This window comes from Callospermophilus lateralis, chromosome 6 (assembly GCF_048772815.1).
Source record: "Callospermophilus lateralis isolate mCalLat2 chromosome 6, mCalLat2.hap1, whole genome shotgun sequence".
In the NCBI taxonomy this organism is placed as follows: Eukaryota; Metazoa; Chordata; class Mammalia; order Rodentia; family Sciuridae; genus Callospermophilus; species Callospermophilus lateralis.
In genome coordinates this window covers 92,832,751-92,853,373 of record NC_135310.1, presented here as the reverse complement: position 1 = coordinate 92,853,373, position 20,623 = coordinate 92,832,751, and positions in this window count along the sequence as shown.

Genomic DNA, 20,623 nt, shown 5'->3' with positions numbered 1-20,623 from the left:
AGATTGGGGACACATTTGTATGTTTAAAAAATCTTTGAACTCACAGATGAAAGCTAAGCAGTGAAAATTAAAAAAAAAAATGTATGAAATAATTTAAAAGAATTCTTTATTTCACATAGTTCCCTATAAATATGTTCATTTTTATACTTACTGAGATGTTTTTAAATAAATTAAAATGAAGAACACTTTATAAAGAGGATGACCCACACAAAAATAAAAGATGCACAAGGACATAATCATTATGTCATCAGGGAAATGTAAATTATCAACACAATAAGATGTCACTTCATGCCCATTAGAAGAGTGGGTTCATAGCCAAAACACAGGGCAGCATTGCTGATGCACTATAAAATGGCAACAACATTTTGGGAAAAATTATTTCTTTTGTAGTTAAACATATTTGATCTAAACTGAAATAACACAAATAACCATTAAAGAATTGGATGTAAAAACAATTGTTTTAATCCTTGTAATGGTATGCTACTCAGGAAATTAAAAAAAAAATTTATGCATAAACTTGTGTCAATCTCAAAGATATATATTTTCAGATACAAATACCTGTATCAACTTGGCAAAAATTTTTTTACTACCTATAGCACAATTTGTTCTTCACCTTTCACTTCTGATAGAACATACTATGCTTATCTCTATTTGCTTGTGCAATTTTTTTTGAAGTAATGTTATCTCACTGAGACTAGAACACTTTAGGGATAGGTTTCTTTGTCTTTCTGTTGTTGACATTTCTTACAATATATTCATTTTGACTCTGTTCTCTCTTTATCTCCCACAATGACTATTTCTTTTACCAGCCTTGTCTCTGTTTTGGGAATGAGGAATACCAGTAATATCGCTTGATTTCATTCTCAACTTTCTCAATTCTATCTCACTAAAATTCCCACATTCATGAATATTTTAACTAGCTGACTTTATTTGAATGTATGTCTTTCTTGGGTTATTCATCAAATAATGAATACATAGAGCTGGTCATTGAACATAGCACAAAACATATGTGCTTCTTTTAAATGTATAAGAACATATGTTTCTGCATCAAGGAAATTAGTATTTTGATTCTTCTTCCTGCATTTAATGATGGTGAAACAATTAGAAAGATACTAAACTTTTAGGCTGTTTCAACATTTGTAAATTGGCTATCTAAATCATCTCACAGAGTTCTGGAGAAGTGTTTTAAAGCACTTATTAGAGTCTCTGGGAAATTATTTTCTCTAAATAAATATTAGCTAAATAATTTCACTATTATCTTCAATTATTTTATCTTTCACTCCTAAAACATAATAACCAATTTCTGTATTCTAATAAATATTTTAGATTTATTTGCTTTTTAGTTTTTAAAGTGTCTCATTAATCTACATCACCATCATCTATCTCTCCCTTTGGTTACAAATACAACTATGGGCTTGAACTTTAATAGCTCATTCATGATGTTACAATCAGAATATTCTTCCAAAGATGTAAAAGACAGTAGAGACCACATCTAACTGCTAATGCAGAAATGATCAATAACCTGATGCTAAAATTGTTAAAATTCAAACTAAAACAAGTGCAATAAATCTTTTAAAATACTTCAGCATTTAGCCTTCTATAAATAAAGAAAGAACTCTTCAGTCTCATGCTATACTTTGCTCTCCACACTTTTTTCTTCAGCTACACTGCATGAACTCTACTTATGCTCTTTCCTCTGATGGAAACACTTAGTACCTATTCTTTTTCTAGAAAATCCCTCCTTAGTCTCATGACACTTCATCTTAGATGTCCTACTAGTTTGTATTAGGTCAAATCCTCTAATGGTGGATCTCATGCCAACTCTGTATTTCCCATCAGTGAGCTTGTGGGACTATACTTTTACCATTTAGTCAGTTTAAACCTACAGCAGTTTCCATGACGCAAGACAGTAGAGACCACATCTAACTTCCTCTGGATGGCATCTGCAGTGAAGCCTCATACAGAGCCTGTACCTGATATTCAATAAGTATCTGCTAAATATGCTTGTGTAAAAAGAGAATTATTCTCATAAAAGGACCATAGAACTGTTTGTACTTGACATTTCCTAAAATTAGCTTCTTCACCAAGATATTGCTTTCATAAGAAATTTCCAAACTCTGCTTTAGCAACTTTGAAGAATTTATGCTTGTTAACTGCTTCAGATTCAGTTTGGATATGGAATTTGATATTGATCAACTCCGTCAGGCTCACTATATCTAGCTTCTATGTATTTGGAGAAAGTTATTAGTCCAAAATTCAGAATCTAGCTCTCCTTTACTTTCTGTTTTAGCCAAAAGCTGTCCTACCATAACTCATGCAGAAACCCAATTCTAGGAACAATAGTCCAATCTAGAGACAAATGACCTGCTTAAGTAAAGAAATTAAGGTAAACCTCCTAAAATTTGTTACATAACTACATGAAAAGAAAAACAAATAAAACAAAAACTAAAAAGCCAAACAAATTATGTTATTACAAGAATTCAATGCACCTACGCACTGCCACTTTCATGCTATCTTCCATTCCCATATATGTGTTTTAATTTTATAATCTTTTTACAGTCAAAAAACTAAAGGTCAAAGTACTTTATGAAATAATTTCATAAAATTATTTATTAATCTAAGATTTATTTTTCAACCTGCACTCAAATTCAGATTTATATTTAGCAGATTGAAATTTATTAATAGTTGATCTAAAATTAATGCATTCAATTATCTCCTAGACAATTGTGTTTGGTTCAAAAGAATACAACATATGTTTCTCCTTAAACAATAAGATATCCCACTAAACAAAATTATGTTATTTGTGTTTTGGACTTAAAAGATACACACTTATTTTCTCAGAGTTGTGGAGTGTGTGAAGGTCGGAACCAAGGTGCCACCTGGAGTGGCTTTTTGGTGGTGCTCAATTTTTGCTTTCAGAAATCTGTTTTGAGAGTGTGGAAAGAGAAAGATTGAAGCCTTTGGTATCTTTTATGATAAAAGACACTAATTTATCAGATTGGGGACCCATCTAAGACCTCATGTAACTTTATCCCCCTCCTTGTGAGCTCTAACTTCAAGTATACTCATATTTGAAGATTGATATTTGAGGAAATAGAATTCAGTCTATAACAGATTGGAAGCTATTGGCAGTGGAACAGCAGCCTAGAGAAATAATAGAGACTGTTTCTGGGAAAATAAATTGGGCTGATTCAGCTCGGCAATATGCTGTTGTGAGGGCTTCCTTCTGGACTTTTGGATGTGAGAATAAGGTAAGGGAAGACAAAAATGTTAAGTCAAAGTTACATTTTAGATTGAAAGAAAATGAATGGGCAATTAGCACACGTGCATATTATACATATGCACACAATGAGGTAGAATAACATATAAAGACAGAAACTGACATATATATGACTGGAATTAGGATATTTTGACTTCACAAATGGTGCAAAGGTGATAGACATTCTCCAGAAAACATACTTTAAATTTTGAATTTTGATCTTTTCCCAGGATGGTGATGTGCAGTACAATAGTCTATGAAGCCAAGCAGAAACATTGAGTTTCAGATCTCAGTCAGCCACAAGATGAGGAGCACAAAACGGTCCATGTTCTTGAGTGCAGTTCTGCTAGCATCTTTTGAATACAGGTGCTCAATAAATTCCATAAGAATGTGATCTTTATTTTAATATATATTTTGTATTAGACACTTTCTCCCAACTTAAGCCACTTTAGTTGTTCTGAGCTAGACATATATAAGGTAGACTAAGAAAAACTGTGATTTTCAATAGATTAATTGTATTAAATATATTTTCAACTTAGTATAGGTTTATCAGGATATAACCCCACTGTAAATTGAGGAACTTCTGTATTATATAAATCTAACCATGTGTAGGCATTCATTTATATTCAATGACATTTAATAAATGTCATTTAAAATTATATTTTATAATTAGTTATGTAAAATTATATTTACCTTTTATATTTATATATTTGATTTACACAAACAAAATACAGGACAGAATTTCTGCTATTAAAAATAATATTCTCTTTTGTCTATTCCATCATCATATGTGTATGAATAACTCTGAATGATTCTGTTTATTCTCTAGGCACTAGAATGCTTATTATAATTTTATAATAAAGATTTTTATTTAAGCTTTGTAAATTATAAATGTGTTTTTCTTTTTGTTGCTATTAATCATTTTTTTCCTTGATCTTCTTCTGAGTTAAGTTCATTTTTATGTCCTATGAGCCTTGATTTACTCATTTTATAAGTTAAACAGTTAACCCAGGCAGTGCACAATAAATCAGGACTATTTCCTTTTATGTGTAAATTTTTCAGTGAATGGATGGCAGTTCAAAGAACACAAATATATTCTGACATGTTGAAGCATTTGCTGTTTAAGAGAAAAAAATGATAACAGAAACAATGTCACCCTGTTTTTAAAGTTCATTTATTATATTATTAACTAATATATCTGTTTGCTTCTAAGTATAGTGCTAGAATTTTACATACCTAGCATCTTTCTTATCTGCTTTGTTCCTCTAAAAATTAAAAAAGTCCCTCACAAATATATATCATCTTTAAAAATAGTTCTCAATATTAAAGAAAATATTACCCCAAAGCAGGGTGTTTTTGTTTGTGAATTCCCACATGGGTTTTATTGAACACTAGAGAATTTTTGAGATTCAGATATTTTAATTGCTTGACCACCTGTCTTTTCTGAACCTTCAGTTCTTTTGCTCTTGAGAATTATAACAAAGTTGCTAGCATCTGTTCTTAACCTATTTTGTAAATGCAAATGGTAAATATTAATTTCATTGTTCAAAGGCTATTCCCAACCCAATTATAATTACTGGAAACTTATATGATTACTTTTTATATTAATATACCTTTTGTATGTTTGCAATGTATTCATGTGCAAATAATTTTATCTAGTCCATTATCTAGTCCACTCGTTTCAATATTTATTTGATAGCAAGAATAGAGTTTCCAACTATTTGCAATATAAACTTAATGTTGGAGTTTTATCTGTAATTTGTTTTCACCTTCTTCATTCTTTTAATTTGAATTCAAGGTTATTTATTGATTCATCTGAATTACATTGTTTAAAAACTCAAAACTTTACTTGCCTCCACACATTTTTGAGTTGAATTAATATTCATTGATAAAATTTTTAAAATGCACATATACTTCCCTGTAATTTCCTTTGTTAAATTCATGGAAAATCATATGATATAGGTAATAGTATTTTCACATCCTATATAAAAAATTTAGACTAATAAGCTAAAGGCTAAGTCGACAGTCATGCAAATCCCAAGTTATAGGGGAGGGATGTCAATTGAAGTCTGACTTATGTGCTAGTTAATAAACCAGAGAAAATGGTTAGTGGATTACATGAACTTCTTTGTTTCTTTTCTAGTTTTAATGGTTATCTTTCTATTCATAGAATATAAAATTATAAAAACTATTTACAAAATGATACGGAACAATGATTATAGAATGTAATTCTTTAGGTATTCATATTCTCATCACATTCCTCCAGACAGAGTACCTATGACACATGGCTTATTTTTAGTGCAGAACAGTTGCTTCAATACATACATAGAGAAAAAAATCAATGAGTTTCTTCACTTATATAAATATCTCTGAGATGTTACACTATCTGATTTAGTTAGGTATATATGTATGAGTATGTGCATATATACGTATCACACTAAATATTTACGTAAATCTATATATCTAACATGTGTGTGTATGTGTGTATGAGTTACATTAAGAAATAGCTGTTATTAACACAACTGTAGCAACTAGTAATTGTGGCTAAATAAGTAGCAGCCATTTTGTAGGTCTAAATTACTTTTCTTTTTCACTTGAATTTAGGTTTACTCTCAAACAGTTAATAAAATATAAATGCAATGTTTTTGAAGATAGTAGACTTTACTGTATCAGATACCTAAAAGCAACCCATGAGAAATTATTAAAAAGACAATGGTTAAAAAATAAATTTGGAAAAATTTATTATTTCTTTGTTCTACATACTTTATACACATAATCATTTTTAAAAATTAATGAAGATGACATATTTTTTAAAAATTCATCATCAGGAAGGTAAAAACAAAAATTATTAAGTGGAAAGGTGAACTATATATTTGTATATAATTTGTTATTACAAAGATATCAGTTACATATATGAATTAATAATCCTCAAAAGTAAAATATATTTTGGAATATGTAAACATAATATCTATTTGGTTAGTGAGAATATAAGAGACATAGAGACCAAGAGAATGAATGTTTAATTTTTTTATTAGTGATGTAATAAATAAAGTAAGCATCGTACAAAGAAAATCTAATAATCATTGTCAATCAGCACTTCAAGTTAATTCCCTCTCCAGAGATAAACACAACTTTTGGGCATTTACAGTGATCATATAGGATGTATATGGATGTGTAGAATATTGATTTTAATTCTGTATTATTATTTTAAGTGATCTTTTAACTATTATATAGAATCATTTTCTTTTCAACATTTTTACTTTTTAAATTTAGCACATATTTATGCACTTTAATTACTAAATATTCTTTACTCTGCATAATGTTTATCATATACTGCCATTATGAGGAGCAGTTAAATCATCTCAAACTTGACATCATAACATAAAAATTTGTAAGGACCATTCAGATGCCTGTGTTCATATGGAGTAATAGTATGATTTCCCCCAATTACACACACACACACACACAGAGACAAACTATACACATAAACACAACTACAGTTCCCCCAACTAAACACACAAACACAAACACTTGCGAATTTTAAAAGTTATTATTAAACCATCATCCCCAAAATGTCAAAAAATTCATGCATTTTGTTTCCTTGTTTCTGAACAAAAGTAACCTGAATTAGCTTAATTCCACATATAAAAACTGAGTAGAAGAACAACTAAGTAAATTTTAGAGAATCCAAGCCCAAGCATTGTTGAGTAGTGAAACTGGTACTCTACACATGTGCAGAGGATTCTCTTTCTGTGTGAGTCTCTGTATATCTGCCTCTGCCTGAATTTATTTTTAGACCAGTTTTGTTTACTGAAAAACCATTCAGAAAATAATACAGAGTTCTCACATAAACTTCCTTTTTTCCCCATTATAAACATCTTTAATTTGTATGCTACAGTTACTGAAATTAATGAATCAATATTTTCTTCCGTTTTCCTAATTTTTATCTCAGGTCCTTCTGTGTTTCAGGGCCTATCCAGGATTCCACATTATATTTGGATTTCTTCCTCTTTACACTTTTCTTGACTATGGCAGTTTCCCAAATTTTTTAATAAATATTGAACATTTTGAGAATTATCAATATACTTCAACTGTCATGTTTATCACATTCCTACATTAGGGTTTTAGTGATACTGTTCTCATTACTAGATTGGGAATGTGTAACATTTGAAAGACGACCACAGAGATAAAAATCAATTTTGAAGATAGTAGACTTTACTGTATCAGATCATGTCAAGGGTATACACTATCAATTACACTGATCACCAGCCTGGTTGAATGTTTGTTAGCCTTCTCCATTTTATTCTTCTCATCTTTCTATACTTATATTCTGAAAAACAAATATGTGAAACACATCCTGAAGGAGAGTGAAAATTGCTGCAGAAACTATGTGGATTTCTTCTTTTTTTTTTAATTATTCTTCTACTTCTCTCTTCTTGCTTATACTTGAATATCAGTATCGGAAATGTTCACTTGAACCCTTTCTCAACTAAAATATAGTATTATTGTGTAGTGCCTTTTGTCTTTAGTGTGAAAAGTTGTTTAGGTCAGCAATTTATCTCACCACTTCTTTAAATGAAATTTTTTCATAAATTTGTAATACAGTGAGATTTTTTTTGTCATAGTCTACCTTCCCTGGTGGCATTCCCCAACCTCCTAAATGATTTTATTTTAAATATATGTTCACTGTTTCTATTATAAAGTTCTACTTAGAATAATAAATGCTTAATGTTATATATCTACCATTGTAGTATCATCTAGAATTATTTCATATCCTTAACATATATCATGTTTGACCTATTCAGTTTGCTCCCATTTCTGTAGTATTGCTTTATTCAAAATGTCATTTAATTTGTAGTCATACCATATGAACCCTTTTCAGACTCACTTCTTTCACTTAGAAGTATGCACATTAGGTTTATAGTTTGCTCATTTTTAAAAAAAAATTCCTGAATAATATTATCTGGATTACATGTAATTTTTTTGTTGATTTATCTATTGAAGTATACATTCCATATTTTGTGATTATAAATAAAGCTGCCATGAACATTCATTTGTAAGGTATTTTTGTGTGTGTAAACAAGTTTTTCACATCAATTGGATAAATATATAAGAACATAATTGCTGGGGTGCTTGTAGTTTTTCATTAGTCTGCCATCTTTTCTTTCAAATCAGATCAATCCTTTGAATGTCCATCAAAAATGAATAGGGGGGGCTGGGGATGTGGCTCAAGCGGTAGCGTGCTTGCCTGGCATGCGAGCGGCCCGGGTTCGATCCTCAGCACCACATACAAACAACGATGTTGTGTCCGCTGAAAACTAAAAAATAAATATTAAAATTCTCTCTCTCTCTCTCACTCTCTCTCTCTCTCACTCTCTCTTTTAAAAAAAAATGAATAGGGGCTGGGGTTGTGCCTCAGTGGTAGAGCACTCACTAAGCGCGTGTGAGGCCCTGGGTTTGATCCTCAGCACCACATAAAAATAAATAAATAAAATAAATGTATTGTGTCCAATGACAACTAAAAATACATATTTAAAACAAAAAGCCTTAAATGCTATCCAATAAATAATATAACAACCTTAAAAAAAAATGAATGGAACACACTGGCCTCTGTGGGGCCCAGGCACACAGCACACCTGGTCCACCCCTTTCCCTGCAGGACAGACACTTACCAGAGCCTAGCCTCTGGTACAGAACCACCCCTTCTGACCAGTGGACTAAGGGAGCTGGGATCCAGCACAGATCACCTACCCCAGCCCACTGGGGATCCACGCTATCAGTAGGCCTGGTTCACCCCTCCACTTGTGGGGCAGACACCAAAAGAGCCTTCTCTTTGGTGTAGGACTGCTGCTTCTGACCAGCAGGCTACCATGGGAGGTCAAGCCCAGTAGCCCAGATCCACTCACACTGGCCTCTTTGGGGCCCAGCTGCACAACATGCCTTGGCCATCCCTTCCCCAGTGGGGCAGACACTCTCCAGAGTCTAGCCTCTGGTGCAGGACTGCCCCTTCCAATCAGCACACTACCACTGGAAGTCAAGCCCAGCGGCCCAGATCCACCTACTCCAACTTGTGCAGGTCCCAGACCAAGGATGCAGTAGCAATCATTGAGGGACATTAGCAGGGTAACTGGAAGCCCAACTTCAAGGTGAGGTACAGACAACCTGCACAGGTACTACAAGAATTTAGGGAAGAAACTTTAATATCTCAGGTCCATACTGTAAAAAAGGAAAACACATAGACAACATGAAAAAACAAGGGGGAAATTTGCCCCAAACAAACAAGGACACTATAATAACAGAACCCAAGGACAGCGAAGTTGATGAAATAAATGTCAAAGAAGGAGTTTAGAAGGTTCATAGTTAAAATGATCTGTGAATTAAAGATTGACCTAAATGAGCAATACAAGCAAAAATTGATCACTCCAACAATGAGATAAGAGAGCAAATACTGGTAGCAAAATATTACTTTGAGAAAGAGAGAGCCTGAAGAAACAAAAAAACAAACAAACAAAAAAAAACAGAAATCCTTGAAATGAAGGATAAAATAAAAAAAAAAATAGAAAGCACAACCAACAGATTAGATCACTTGGAAGAAATAATGTCAGATAATGAAGTATACAATCTGGAAAATAAAGTTGATAACACAGTGAAGAAAGTTAGAAACCATGAACAGAACACCCAAGAATTATGGGACAGCATCAACAGATCAAATCTTAGAATTATTGGGATAGAGAAAAGCACACAGTTTCAAACCAAAAAAAAAAAAAAAAATGCACAATCTCTTCAATGAGATAATATGAGAAAATTTCCAAAGCACGAAGAACAAATTGGAAACCCAAATATAAGAGGCTTACAGGACACCAAATATACAAAATTACAACATATCTATACCAAGGGACATTATAATGAAAATGCCTAGCATACAGAATAAGGATAGAATCTTAAAAGACACAAGAGAGATAAATCACATCACATATAGGGTAGAACAATTCATATCTCAGTAGATTTTTCAACCCAGACCCTCAAAGTCAGGAGATGTTGGAACAACATATACCAAGCTCTGGAAGAAAATGGATGCCAACCAAGAATTTTATATCCAGAAAAACTAAGCTTTAGGTTTAATAATAAAATAAAAACCTTCTATGATAAACAAAAGTTAAAAAAATTTAAAACTAGAAAGCCTGAACTACAGAATATTCTCAGCAAAATATTCAAAGGAAAGGAAATTTTAAAAAATGATGAAAATCAGCAGAGGGAGGGATTTTACTAAAGGAAAATCTAATCAGAGGAGAAACCAAGGCATGTTAAATACCAAAAATAAACAAAAATGGCTGGGAATACAAATCATGTCTCAATAATAACCCTGAATGTTAATGATGGCCTAAACTCACCAATCAAATGGAAAGGGGAAAAAAAAAAAAAACAAGGGAGAGAATTGAATAACAGCCGATGGGGTAGAGAGAGAAGATGGGAGGAGCGGGGAGGGGGGATAGTAGGGGATAGGAAAGGTAGCAGAATACAACAGTCACTAATATGGCATTAAGTAAAAACGTGGATGTGTAACCAATGTGATTCTGCAATTTGTATTTGGGGTAAAAATGGGAGTTCATAACCCACTTGAATCAAATGTATGAAAGATGATATTTCATGAGCTTTGTAATGTTTTGAACAACCAATAAAAAAAAGACATGACTAGCAAATTGGATTAAAAAAACAAACAAACAAACAAACAAGGACCCAACAATATGCTGCCTCCAAGAGACTCATCTCATAGAAAAAGACGTTCACAGACTGAAGGTGAAGGGTTGGGAAAAATCATACCATTCACATGCACTGTGGAGGCAAGCAGGGGTTTCAAACCATCCTCATATAAAATAAAGTAGACTTCAAATTAAAGTCAATCAAAAAGTATAAGAAGGAATCCACATACTTCTCAAGGGAACCATATACCTACAAGTCTTAACAATTATAAATATATATGCCCCAAACAACGGAGCAGCTATGTTCATCAAACAAACTCTTCTCAAGTTTAAGAGTCAAATAGACCACAACACAATAATTTTGGGTGACTGTTACACACCTCTTTCATCACTAGATAAATCTTCCAAACAAAAGTTGAACGAAGAAACTATAGAACTCAATAATACAATCAATAACTTAACTGACTTATATAGAATATTCCAAACTTCAATGAGAGAATATACTTTTTTTCTTAGCAGCAGATGGATCCTTCTCTAAAATAGACCATATACTATGCCACAAAGCAACTCTTAGCAAATATAAAAAAAGGTAGAGATACTACCCTGAATTCTATCAGATTATAATGGAATGAAATTAGAAATCAGTGATAAAATAAGAAATAAAATCCACTCTAACACCTGGAGACTAAATAATATGCTACTGAATGAAAAATGGGTTACAGAAGACATCAAGGAGAAGATTTAAAAAGTTTTTAGAGGTGAATGAGAACACAAATACAATATATTGAAATCTCTGGGACACTATGAAAGCAGTTGTAAGAGGAAAGTTCATTGCATGGAGTTTATTCCTTAAAAGACAAAAATTCAACAAATAAATGATTTAACATTACATCTCAAAGCCCTAGAAAAGGAAGAACAAATCAACATCAAAAGCAGCAGAAGAAAGGAAATAATTAAAATAAGAGCTGAAATCAATGAAATTGAAACAAAAGAAACAATTGAAAAAATTGCAGAACAAAAAGTTGTTCTTTGAAAAAATAAATAAAATTGACAGACCATTAGCCATGCTAACAAATAGAAGGAGAGAGAAAACACAAATCACTAACGTATGTGATGGAAAAGGAAATATCACAACAGGCACTATAGAAATACATAAGATAATTAGAAATTATTTTGAAAAGTGTTCTCCAATAAAATAGAAAACATCAAAGGTATCAACAAATCTAGAATCATGTAAATTAACCAAACTGAATCAGGATGATATACACAATTTAAACAGATCAATTTAAAGTGATGACATAGCAGATGCCATCAAAAGTCTACCAACCAAGAAAAGCCCATTCTGGATCAACACACAGCCAAGTTCTACAACCTTTAAAGAAGAACTAATACCAATACACTTCAATTTATTTCAGGAAGAGGCAGCACTTCCAAACTCATTCTATGAGGCCAATATCACTCTGATTCCAAACCAGACAAAAACACATCAAAGAAAGAAAACTTCAGACCATTATCTCTGATGAACATAGATAAAAAAAAAATTCTCAATAAAGTTCTAGTAAATTGAATACAAAAACATCAAAACGATCCTGTACCATGATCCCTGGGATTCATCCCAGGGATGCAAGTTTGGTTCAACAAATGGAAATCAATAAATGTCACTCATCACACAATAGAGTTAAAGATAAGAATCATATGATCATGTCAATAAATTCAGAAAAAGCATTTGACAAAATGCAGCATCCCTTCATGTTCAAAACAGTAGCAAAACTAGGGATATCTCAACATCATAAAGGCTATCTATGCTAATCCACAGGCCAACATCATTCTGAACAGAGAAAAACTGAAGGCATTCCCTCTAAAACCTGGAACAAAACAGGGATGCCCTCTTTCACCACTTCTATTTAACATAGTTCTTGAAACACTGGCCAAAGCAATTAGACAGATGTAAGAAGTTAAAGGAATACACATAGGAAAAGAAGAACTCAAATTAGCACTCTTTGCTGATGATATGATTCTATGCCTGGAAGACCCTCAAAGTTCCACCAGAAAACTTCTAAAACTAGTAAATGAATTCAGCAAAGTAGCAGGATATGAAATCAACACCCATAATTCAAAGGCATTTCTTTATATCAGTGACAAATCCTCAGAAAGGAAAACGAGAAAAACTACCCCATTCTCAATAGCCTCCAAAAAAGTAAAATACTTGGGAATCAAATTCACAAAAGAAATTTACAGAACCCTAAAGAAAAAAAAAATAAAGAAGGGCTTAGAAGATGGAAAGATCTACCTTGCTCTTGGATAGATAGAATTAATATTATCAAAATGACCATGCTTCCAAAAGCACTATATAGACTTAATGCAATTCTGATTAAAATTGATTGAAATTCTAACTCCCAAGATGATGAAATTAGGAAATGAAGATTTTGAGAGTGATTAGGTCAGGAGGGCAGAACACTCACAGTTAGGATTCATATGGATATAGAAATATATTATAATAATGTTTTGAAAAAACCCTACCCTTTTTGCATTAACTTTTATCCCTTTACAGATATCAGATGTGTTTATTTCTGGGTTCTTTATTTGTTCTATTGGTCAGTATGGCCATTTTCTCACTAAAACACGATCTCATGATTATTATAGTCTTATAATAGTTTTGAAATTAATTGCATAAGTCTTCTGTATTTCTATATCTTCTTCAATATTGTTATGACTTTTCTTGGTCTCTTTTCTTTTCTATGTAAACCTAGTATCAGCTTGTCAATATTCAAGGACTACTCATTGGGATTCTAGAATTTCATTGAATCCATAGATCAAATTGTAAATAATACTCATCTTAACAATGTTGATTCCTCCTATCCAAATCAATGGATTAAATATACATTTAATTGTATCTTTATTTTCCAAGAGAGTTTTATAGCTTTCCTCATAGATCTCTTGAGTATATTTTGCTAGATCCATATATAAGAATTTATTTTTCTTGGTAATAATATATATCATTGTTATGTTTTAAAATTCAAATTTTATTCATTCATTTCTTATATATAAGAAGAAAATTTACATTTATGCATTCAATTTGGATCCTGTGACTTTGTAGTAATTACAAAGTTCTATTTGTTTGTTGAGTCACCGGGATTTGATACATAGACAATACCGTCACCTGTGAAAAAAGTCAGTTCAATTTTTAATCTACAGACTTTCTTTCATTTTTCATGTTGAAAATTTGTGTCTAGTTTGCTCTTTTGGGCAATTGGCTGGCTAGAGATTTACCAGTTTGTTGATTTTTGTCAAGGAAACAACTTTTGGATGAGCCAATTACTTCATTGATTTCCTATTTTCAGTTTCATTGATTTTTGCTCCAGTTTTCTATAATTCAGTTTCTTCTATTCATTTTATATTTTGTTGTTGTTCCTTCTGTAGTTTCCTAAGGAGTAAGCTTAGTTTTTTGATTTTAGATGTTTCTTTTTGTAATATAAGCCTTCAGTAGTGTAAACATTATTCAAAGCATTGCTTTTATTGCATTCCACATATTTTTAAAAATTGAATTCATATTTTAATTTTATTCATAAACATTTTTAAATTAGTGTTGAGACTTATTCTTTGCAGATGGGCCATTTAGAAGTTAATTGTTTAATCTCCAAGGAATTTTTGAGCTGTTCTTCCTTTATTGATCTCTAGTTTAATTTAAGTCTAAGAATACACTTTTTAATATTTCAGTCTTTGAAGCTTGTTAGGGATTACTTTATGGCCCAGAATGTAATTCATCTTAGTAAGTAGATAATGTAAACACAAGAAGAGTGTGTATTATCTTAGTGTTGTTGAAAGTATTTCCAAACATCAACTATAGCTGACTGAAACCACTGTTCAGGTCAATTATATCCTTGTACCTTTTCAGCCAGCATGATCTATCAATTTCTTATAGAGAGGTATTGAAGTCTACAATAAGAGACTTATTTTTCTTCCCATTTATATTGTTTTCTATTTCACCTTTTATGTAAGTTATATGTGTAAATGTTAAGATTGCTATGTTTTCTTAGAGAATTGACCCCTTTCTCTCTATTCACTCTCACTCTTTTCCTTTATAATATTCCTTGTTCTAGTTCATTTTAAAATTATTACAACTTCATCTTTGTTCTGTTTAGTGTAATCATGGTGTATCTTCCTCCTTTTAGTCTATTTCTTTGTATTTAAAACACTTTTCTACAGACAACATAAACTTTGCTCTTATTTTTTAATATAATCCATTCTCTTAATCGATCTTTTAAGCTTAATAATTGTTGATATACTTGAATTATAGTTTCTGTTTGATGAACTTGATCCCCATTTTTTTCTTCTCATTTCCTTCCTTTTCTATTTTCATTTGAACAATTCATGTGATTCTCTTTTCTCCTAGTGTATAAATTATAGTTCTAATTTTTGTAAAGTTTTTCCTAGAGTTTTCAATATCCGCTTACATTCAATCCAAGTCCATATTCAAACAACATCACAATGTTTCATGGTTAGTGCAACACATTATAACAGTATTCCCAATTCCTCCCTCCATCCTTTAGGACACTGTTGTCATTTACTTTATGTTTCTTTGGGCTGTAATAAACAAATATGGATCTTGATTCCCAGTATGTGTGCAGGTGTATGTTTGTTGGAGAAAATATGTTTAAATTTGAGTACTGAAAAGTTTTTTTTTTTAATTTTAATTATATATTTTTTATCTTAACAGTGGAGTGTGTCCTTCTGTTATTGGTCCTTGATTATATTATCTCACCAAATGAGAAAGGAAATAATTTCTAAGCTCTTTATGTGTTGAACTATAAACCTAAAATTTTCATTTGTTTAGTATATAGATTTGAATTACTATCTGCCTGAAGAACTTCCTGTGGGATTTCTTGTCTACTGGTACTTAATTCTCAGATTTGGTTCATGTGAGAATGTCTTCATTTTTGAAAGATAGTTTTCCCAGCCATGTTTCCTGGTTGACAGATTTTTCTCTTTGGCACATTGAACATGTCATCCCACTGCCTTCTGTCTTTTATTGTTTATGATAATAACTTAGCTGTTTATTTTACTGGGATTGCTTTGTACATAATTGCTTGTTTATCTGTTGATACTTTTTAAAAGTTTCTCCATGGTGTGACATCATGCATTTTTACCATATAATATGTCTGTGTGGATTTCTCTGTGTTTATCCTACTTGAATTTCATTGAGCTTTTTGAATGTGTTTGAATTAGTGCTTTCAACAAATTTGAGAAGTGCAAAGCTATTACTTAATTGAATATTTTTAGGCTCCTCTTTTCTCTCTTCTCACCTTCTAGAAGTTACTCTATGTGTACTTTGGTGCACTTAATTATATCTGTATTATTCAAGACTTTCCAGAAAAAAACAGGTTGCTGTGTGTATGTGTGTTTGCATGTGTGCATGCATATGAATGTGTCTTATATAGGAAATGGCTCACATAGCTGGAAAGTTTCAAATCTAGAGGCCAGGCTAGAAACAAGAGTCAAAATCTTAAAAATCTGAAGACAACTAGTTTTTTCCTTGAGTCTCCTTGGATTATTTCTATTAGGGCTTTTAACTGATTGGACAAAGGACATCTACATTTGAAAAGGGATTCTGCTTCACACAAATTTAGATTTTAATTAAATCTAAAATATATCTTCATGGTCTTATCTTGAATAGCGTTTATCAACATCTGGTAAAAAAAAATCTACCCCAGAAAAACTTTTGCATTGTTTAACCATCACAGCATCCCATATTTCTCTGTGATTTTGTACTCTTTTTTTATACTTTCCTTTCTGGATTTTTGGTTTTTTACTTCTTTAAAATTTGTCACTTCACTATTCCATGTTCTGTCAGTGCAATTCTCCTATTGAATCCTTCTAGTCAGTGTGCATCTATGTTATTACAGTTTACAATCAAAGGAATTCCCACAAGACTCATTTTAATAATTCATATCTCTTTATTGGTATTTCTACTTGATGCAGCATTGCTATCATAACTTCCCATATTTCTTTATTTATGCTATCTGTTAATTCTTTAAACATGTCATAATAGTTATTTCATAATCCTATCTGTTAAATTTAACGGGCTCTTTTACTAGAAATATTTTTTGTCTACATTTTTATTTTCTTATGTATGGGTCACACTTTCTGTTTCTTTGCAATTCTATCACTTATAATTTAAAGCTAGATATAGTAGGTATTACATTTTGTACTAATTCTCACTTATGTTCTCCAACACCTTCAGTATTTGTCATCAATGTTTTCTTGTATATTGGATGACTAATTGGACATCTTTTGGGAGATCTGTTTCCTCCACAGTGTGCCCATGTTGTTTCATAGAGATTACAGCCTTTGATATGCACACAGTGAAACTTGGATGACCACATTTAGGAAGGCTTATTTTGACCTCCTCTTTTTCTGGCCACTCTCATACATTTTTGGGCTTTCCTAATTGCCAACAGATTACCCTATTGTTTTCAACAATTCCCTGGGACACACATTTTTCCATGGTATGATCCAACTAAACCCATAGTCTTTGTAGGGATAGATTTTGAGGTAAATGTTTGAGGCTTGGTCTTACTGCAATCAGGTTCATCTGAATTCTCACTTTTTCTTGTTTCTCTCTGGTGAACCAAATGAATGACATTTTAGGTCTTATTTCTCATGAAGCTAGAGTTTTTACTCATTTTCTTACTCCCAAAATCTCCACTGTTTTTGACCTTATCTTTCAAATTGAATTTCTCAAAACTTGTTCCAAATAAAATTATTTCCTGGGGCTGGGGATGTGGCTCAAGTGGTAGAGCGCTCCCCTGGCATGCGTGCGGCCCGGGTTCGATCCTCAGCACCATGTACAAATAAAGATGTTGTGTCCGCCAAGTACTAAAAAAAAAAAAATAAATGTTAAAAAAAATTCTCTCTCTCTCTCTCCCTCTCTTTCTCACTCTTTCTTTAAAAAAAAAAAAGAATTATTTCCTTTGGGGAAAGATTCAGAGCTTTTGACTTTATGGTCTGCTTTACATTGTTAGAAAATTATTGTAGCTACAGCTTTGGAGTTGACGGTGGATCATTAGTATGCTTCTCTCTGAATGATACTCTTCTTACAGAGCTGGGGGTTTAGATGAAATCTATAGTTTTAGGATTTCTTAAATGCCTGCCATAACATAGAATCTCTGTCTCTAAACTAGTGGGGTAAGGGAGATGATGCCAAATATTCTCATTTTGCTGCAGCTACAATAGAGCTGTCTTTGAACTGGGTTCAGCATAAGAGGGAAGCCCCTGATCTTTTTGTTATGCTCATTTGGAATTTAGACTTTTTAACATGTAGCTCTAGAGAATGAAAAATTCTGGTGACTGGCCCTCCTAAGAAGATTATATATTTCTAGAAATGGAGTTTGGAGAAGCAAGCTCAGCATTATTGGCTACACATGTCTGGAGTGGAATTTCTTTGAGACTGAAATGTGTATGGAGACAAAGAGAGCTGCTCATCTTTCAAATACCATAGACTCAATATTTCTTCCAAGTTCTAGTAGAGTTTTAAAAATTTCTTTATTTGTTCTATCTTGTTATAAGTTCAAGATATTTTTCAATAATTTTCACCAGTAACCCTTAATTTTCAATGGAAAATTAGAAAATGCTTTTATTTACTAAGTAAATCACTGACTTTGCATGGACCTACAGATTTACAATGGTTAACTGAAAGCAGAATAAAGCTTGGCATCTCTATCTTCATTTTACATCTCTCTCCTTTATCACCTTAAAATTTGGGTTATATTCTTGCTATCTGCATTTAGGCACATTAATCACTTAAAAAGTGATAATCAAAAAAATGGTAAGACAATATTTATTACTCCTAAATTACTTAACCTATCTCATACCTATGCAATAAGAGGACCCCAAGATTTAGAGTTTATCAAGTATTTTCAAGATTTTCAGGACATTCAACTGCTAGCTTATACAATGTCCTGTTGCAGATCCCTGGAGTGGTGTCTTAAGGTCTCTAATCATCTCCCTTAACCTTCTAACCTTAAACCATATATTTAAAATAACCTTTGAATCAGCAGTGCTTTGCAGGCAGAACACCCCAGAATGCCATTGCCCCCCTCAAAGCAAGATAAATGTCTCATAAGAACTGAATTACTTCCACAATCATAGTTCTCATAAATCAACAACCTGAGCAGCCATCAGACATTTCCCCCTCAAACAACAAGTACATCTCATATTAACATCAGAAAACCAGAACTGAGATAATACTGGAAGACCACTGTTTGACTAACACTTATTAATTATGCATACCTCTCATCTCCTGCCCCAGTCCCTACTCTACTTAAACCTAAAGCTTATACTAGTGCCCCAAACACAGAGCTAGATATTTGATCTCACTTTGCCTTCTAAATAAGGCTATACTACTTTAAATCCCTTTCCTATTTTCCACCATGATTTCTTTGGTTTGGTTTTCAGAATAAGTGGTTGGTCCTAATTTGGGGGCTCTCCAGAGTCAGACCTGTGTCCCAGGACTCCAGTAACACTTTACTGAAGATTGGGTCCATGGAGTTCTTCATGCTGCTGTTCCAGAAATGAAATCATATTTTTAAAATATCCTTTGAATTGACTAATTCCATATGGTAGTTACTAATGTCATTTGAGTCACCATCCTCCATAGTTTTTGAAAGTATTTTTATCTTATATTAATGTATTATGTTGTATTGTCAAAACCAGTATTTAGATAACATACTAAAATGTATTAATGTGGAGCAACAGGAAGTGTAATTCATTGCCTATGTGTGTATAAATTATGGCTTGATGTTTTAGTGGTCCCTTATAAAACTAAGCAAACCCTTACATACGATCCAGCATTCATATTCCTCAGTATTTTTCCAAAGAAGTTGAAAAATTATCTAAACACAAATCTTTATGTGGATTTTGTAATGATTTTATTTATAATCACTAATATGTGAGATCAACCAGGATGTTCTGGAGGAGGTAGTGGGTAAATAAAGTATAGTACATCTAGATAATGAAACATTGTTCTTTTGTTTGTATATTTCTTTTATTTTGTTTTTTGAAATGAAGTCTCACTATGTTACCCAGGCTGGCCTTGAAATGCCGAGCTCAAGCAATTCCCTTCTTTCAGCATCTCAGGAAAGGAGACAACATATATGCTCAGGTAACAGACAATGGAATATTACTTAGTATTTCAGTATGTTGAAATGAGCTCATTAAACCATGAAAAGACATGGAAAATTTAAATGCTTATTAGTAAATTTGAAAAAAGCAATCTGAAAAGGTTACATATTGTATGATTCTGAGAGATAGTCTGAACAAAATTATGGGGCTTGGAAAACTATACTAATTGTCAGGGGACAATAAGAAGAAGGGATTATTGGTGGGTCCCAGAGAATATTTTAGGACAGTGAAATTATGCTATGTGATAATTATAATGGCAGGTATGTGCCATTATAAATTTGTCCATATCAATAATATGTATAGTACCACTGCAAACTGTTGACTTTGGATGGCCATGAATTGTCCATTGTACATTCAAAATATGTGCACTGTAGTGGGTGATGTTCACAATGGTGAGGATATGTGGAGGAAGGGAATATAAGGGAAATTTCAATAAATTTTGCCAAATTTTTCTGTGAGTCTGAAAAATAAAGTATATTAATTC